Genomic DNA, 5,557 nt, shown 5'->3' with positions numbered 1-5,557 from the left:
GAACAACTGGTGCATTTGGGGACAAAAGTCGAGTCCCCATTTGGTTTAAATGCCATTGGTGGGTGGGAGGTTTGGTTTAGGACCAAGATGTGAATTGAGTTTAGGTTATTTTTAGGGTCAGGAACCTGTGAGGTTAGCCTTAGGGTTTGTGGTCAGGGTTAGGCTGTAGAAATGTAATGGAAGTCAATGGAATGTCTCCAATTGGATAGCTGTGCAAACTTGTGTGTGTTTGAGGTGAAAAATGTCTCACAGTTACAAAGAAACAAATAGTATTTGACCCTTTTGACCCTTTTACCCTTCATTTGGACTGCCGGGTCAAATTGACCTGAACACTATGTGTCGTGGCAAGAATGGTCAGAAACACGGCGAAAAGGCGTTAAAGAGACAAATAGTCTTGCGGGTATGATCATAAGTCATTTATTAATTTTGTTAACTCGATGATGACGTCCGGAGGATATCACAAGATATGAAAAGTGGACAGTGTCAAGGTGATACAGAAATAAGTATTCCACAACACTATGTAATACTGTATGTTGACGCAGGGCAAGGGGGGTTACAAAAATGTAAAATGAACCATTTTCATTTGATATGTAAATAATACCTATTAAGACAAATAGAAAAAAGGTTCACAGAGAAAAAATACTTTATTTTAAAAAAGTTTTAAGCCCAAAGTGGGGCCCGCGGGCCAAATTTGGCCCGCCAAGCTATTTGATTTGGCCCACCAACAGTTGCCAAAGTTACAAGGTTGTAACCTGTTATGTAGAAACACAGTATTTTCATWGGTCAAATGACTATATAAAACAGCTGTAATGAAGGTAATTTTCATTCATGGTGCTGACTTTATCTTTGTTTTATTAGGATTATACATGAAACATGACATGACAACAAGAAATATTTAGATCAGATTTAACCCCACATGTAGATTTGCACACTTYATAAGGCCACAAAAACTCGTATTTTATCAATTTATGAAATGTTCCATGAGCCTTTGCTACTTGAGTGTATGGCAGACTTTCTCCAAGTGCACAGACTAAAACAAAAGAGGGCCCCTGCATAGCTTAATCATTAAAAACAAAAGACTTTACTTTAAAAAGTATTTGTATTTCATGCATTATATAACTGCATTTGGCCCACAGCCCTGGATAGATTTTCATTTTGGCCCTCTCGGGGAAAATGGGCACTCCTGCTCTAATATAACAGGAGGGTTAAACCAACAAGGTACATTWAAAAAAATTAAAAAGCAAAGTTATGAAATAATTCCTAAACATACTCAAACATGCTTGAACATGACACTTTCTCTTTCTGTTTTTCTTTCAAATGCTGTGGGGCTGTTTAGTGCAGCAAATTTACTTTTGCTTTCATTTCCTTCATTTTACTTTCAGTATCTAACATGTGAGGAAATTCTTGATTTACACTCACAGTCATTTAAGCCTTTTTTTTTTTGTTTTTAGCTTTTTAGCAAATGAGATAACTAGTTGTATCATTTAGGGTTAAAAACCTATTGCAACTTCATCATTAACCACTAGTGCCTTCACCCTCCCCCACACAAGTGCACACATTCTTAAAGCTTAAAGTTAATGCAAGTAGTGACTTCTTTAAGAAATTAATCACTATAATTTCTAACAGATTTGTCTRTTTAGCTCCTATAACTCAAAATTAAGAGCAAAGGACAACATGTAAGTTTGAGATATTTCCATCAATAGTTTCAGTCTTACCTTGTTTCTTGTAAACAGCTCGAGGATGGTGAGCAGAGATCACAGACAGKGTAAAAATCTGAACTAAAACATTTCTTCTAAAGTCAAATAAAAACTTGATGATCAACCTGCTCAGAGTAATGTGAAAGTGTTAGTGAGGTACAGCCAGCCAAAGTAACTGTGTTTTAAAGTGAGCTTTCACTTTCAGCAGGTCTTTTTTTTTTTTTTTGAAGCCTTAAAGGGGAATTCTACAGGAATTCAGAAACTAATGCTGTTTGAGCTGCAGAACTTGAAATTCTGAAGTTGGACTTATGTCAGTTCAGAGATGAAAACATTCCAGTTTGACAGAGTTTCAGAAAAAGCATTTCACTCTTTTTTTTTGCTCTGCAACAGTAGCCGTGTTTCCATCCAATTTTAATTTGGATTTTGAGCGAATTTTTTAAATACTGCAAAAAGGAAAAATGAAATCAGACGTGTTTCCATAAATGGCTTGAAGCGAATCAACAAGGCTACGCGCATGGCTGTAGTAAACAGGAAGTAAAGTCGYAAACTCGCAGGGACTACACATCTCAGGACAATGCAGAGAAATGATCAGGAATGTGTTGCTACTATCAGGAGTTGTAATTATTCTGTCATACCAACTAGTTTTGGTGATGTTACATGATGTCTGGAGATGTAGAGAAAGAAATCAGGGCTGCCAACTTCTCAAAAAACACGATTGAGATGGGGCAGGCCGGGGTGTGGACAGTTCAGTGGTAGGGTTGGGAGGTGTTTCACCTGTTCCTGCATCCTGTTGGCTACATCCTACACTAGAAAATGTCTGTAATGACTACTTTATAGACCTTTCAGGTTTAAAGGTTAAGTATGTCAGTATTAAACATTTTCTTGATCGGATGTTTTTTCTGAGAGAAACCCACACTGAGCCTCCTGTCACAGCTGTGACGTCTCAAAATAGCACACTGAACACAACGCACACACACAGCCTGACTGAAGGAAAATGAAACCACAACTAAACCCTGTTCCTCTTACTTCACAGAGGGATGACTAACTAACACATAAAAGTCACATAGCAAGTTACAAAAGCCAATAAGCAAAAAATGTTTGTGTGCACATATGTATAAATGTATATATTACCACGCAATGCGTGTATGTATGTATGGCCCCTAATGACTTTTATTTTATTTGAACTATGAGTGAACCTGTCTGGGCAGAAAGTCCTGCTTTCCACACAATAGAGCACACCCTAAAACGCAGGCAGTGCCCCGGAGACACACAAACATGTTTACCACACAAAGCTGTTTTTAACAAGTGAAGTAAGGATGACATCATTTTTCCCATCCTTATAAGGAGTTGCTGAGAAGTTAATTTAAGAACAACTCCTGACTGAAACACGTTCTGCAGTAATGACTTCATGTACCTCACCTTGTCTTGGTGATGATAGAACGGGGCCTTAAATTTTTGAGCATAAAAGTTTCTTGTTTCACCACATTTTCCTGTTAGCTTACTAGCCATGGACCTAATTGTGTAATTTGGACTAAATCTCACATCCACATCTACAGGTCTGCAGTTCTCTTGTAGCCCTGTGGAAATCTCTTGCCCCACACTGAATATGTATACATGAATGCATGCTTTACAGAGAAATTATAATTAATTTTATTATTATATGTATTTTTGTTGCAATGTTTTCTTGTATCCAGTGATTTTCAGGTGAGCGGACAGGTGTCGGGTGTGTGGCTTTGTGTTTTCTTGGTGTATATTTAATAGATTTCTAATCTCTATCAATCTTTCTAATAACATTTCCTCTTTGTTTTCCCTCTTTTCCTATTTTCTCTTTATCTAAAACAAATTCACTGATGATGAAGAAATTAAGAAACTAATATTAAGTTCTTTTTTCTACTGAAGTGAAGAAAAAAAAGAAAGTGTGGTGTCAGTATTTTTTGATATAGAGAAGGCATATGACATGTTGGAAGGTTTATTTATTAAATTACATCTTTTAGGTGTTAATGGGAAAAAGTTTAAATGGATACAGATTTTTTTATCAAACAGGACAATACAAGTTAAACTTGGTCAGAAAATATTGAGTAGAAAGTGGAACACCTCAAGGAAGCATTGTCAGTCCAATATCATTTTCAATAATGATAAACAACATCTTTATAGATACTGGAAAAGAGCTGGGTTGTTCATTTTTCGCAGATGACTTAACTATATGGAAAAGAGGCCAGAATATAGAATATATTACTAAGAAAATACAAAATACTATAGAGAAATTGGGCATTCAAATGAGGATTTAAGTTCTCTGTTGAAAAAACTAAAGTTATGATATTCACACAGAAAAAAAATCAGACAGGAAATAAAACTGAAGTTATACAATCATGAATTAGAACAAGTGAAATTAATAAAGTTTTTAGGAATTTGGTTTGATGAAAAAAATTCAATGGAATATTCATATACAGAAAATAATAGACAAATGTAAAAAAAAGTTTTAAATATGCGATGTTTAGCTGGCAGTGACTGGGGAGCAGACAGGGGAGCATTAAAAAACATTTACACTGGGATAATCAGCTCAAACATGGATTATGGAAGTGTAGTTTACGGTTCAGCAGCAAAAACACATTTAAAGAAATTAGAAATTATTCAACATCAAGCATTAAGAATTTGCACAGGAACATTTAAGCCCAACCCAACAACAGCGAAGTCGAAATGGGAGAATTACCATTAGACCTGAGAAGAACCAAAGTGATGTTAAATTACTGGCTCAATTTAAAAAGCAATAATCCGGATCACCCAACTAGACATTTTAAGAGCATGATGGGAAAAGGAAAAAAGACAGGAAGTTTTGGGTGGGTGATTAAAGAGAAAACAGAGATTAAATTCATAATCTAACAATAAGTCTAATGTTGCTGCTGTTAGTAATACCACCCTGGATTCTTCCAGAAGCTACAGCTGATTTGACATTAATAACCATTTTCAATTCACATACAGTGCAGGAATATAACAGCTATTATCAGTACATTCAAATATATACAGATGCATCAAAATCAGAGAAAATAGGAGTTGCATTTATAGTTCCAGAATTTCAAATGAAAGTAGGCAAAAGAATCACTGACAATTTATCAGTTTATACAGGAGAAATGATTGCAGTATTATTAGTCATACAGTGTGTAGAAGATGTAAAACCTATAAAAGCCATAATCTGCTCAGACTCATGTTCAGTATTATCGGGTATAAAAAAAGCAATCATTCAGACAGCAGGCCAGACATTTTACTAGAAATAAGTCACACATTTTTCAGAATACAAAGGATGGGAATAAATGTTGTTTTACTTTGGGTAGGGGTAAGTGTAAATGAGAAAGCAGATAAAGTGGCAAAGAAAGCAATTCAAAGTGTTATAATTATGACAAGTTAATCTGAAGCAAGAAGCGTAATTAAAGAAAGACTGAAGAAAGAATGGCAGAAGAGATGGGAGGGCGATAACAAAGGAAGGTTTCATAAAATCCAAACAGTGGTAGCAGAAACCAGAACTGGAAGAAGTAGAAAAGAAGAAAGTATAATAACAAGATGTAGATTAGGACATACAGGACTTAATTATACACTTTTTACAATACACAAACATAATACATGGAAATGTGATTATTGTGGACAGAATGAAATGATAAAACATGTTATAAAGGAATGTCAGAAGTACAAACAAGAGAGAAGATTTATGATAAGACAGTTAGAAAACATTAAGGACAGGTTTGACATAATAGACACACCGCAAAGAAATTTATGGAGCAAACACGTATACAATTTTTGAAAAAGACAGAATTGTTTAACAGAATTTGAGTTTGTAGTAGTACATTTTTAATTTATCTATCTATCTG

At 35.1% G+C, this 5,557-nt stretch overlaps 1 protein-coding gene across 1 annotated transcript in view; it reads right to left on the bottom strand.

The window, feature by feature from the left end:
* LOC106516780 (interferon-induced protein 44-like) overlaps positions 1 to 1,864 on the bottom strand; it is a 9,838-nt gene extending 7,974 nt beyond the window's left edge. Inside the window, exon 1 of the mRNA XM_014007293.1 lies at positions 1,716 to 1,864. The gene's annotated coding sequence lies outside the window, so the exon portion shown is untranslated. The remainder of the gene's footprint in view (positions 1 to 1,715) is intronic.
* Between the last annotated feature and the right edge of the window lie 3,693 nt (positions 1,865 to 5,557).

This window comes from Austrofundulus limnaeus, unplaced genomic scaffold, assembly GCF_001266775.1.
Source record: "Austrofundulus limnaeus strain Quisiro unplaced genomic scaffold, Austrofundulus_limnaeus-1.0 Scaffold41, whole genome shotgun sequence".
In the NCBI taxonomy this organism is placed as follows: domain Eukaryota; kingdom Metazoa; phylum Chordata; class Actinopteri; order Cyprinodontiformes; family Rivulidae; genus Austrofundulus; species Austrofundulus limnaeus.
The sequence above is the reverse complement of the archived record's forward strand: the minus strand, read 5'-3'. Positions and strand labels throughout refer to the sequence as shown.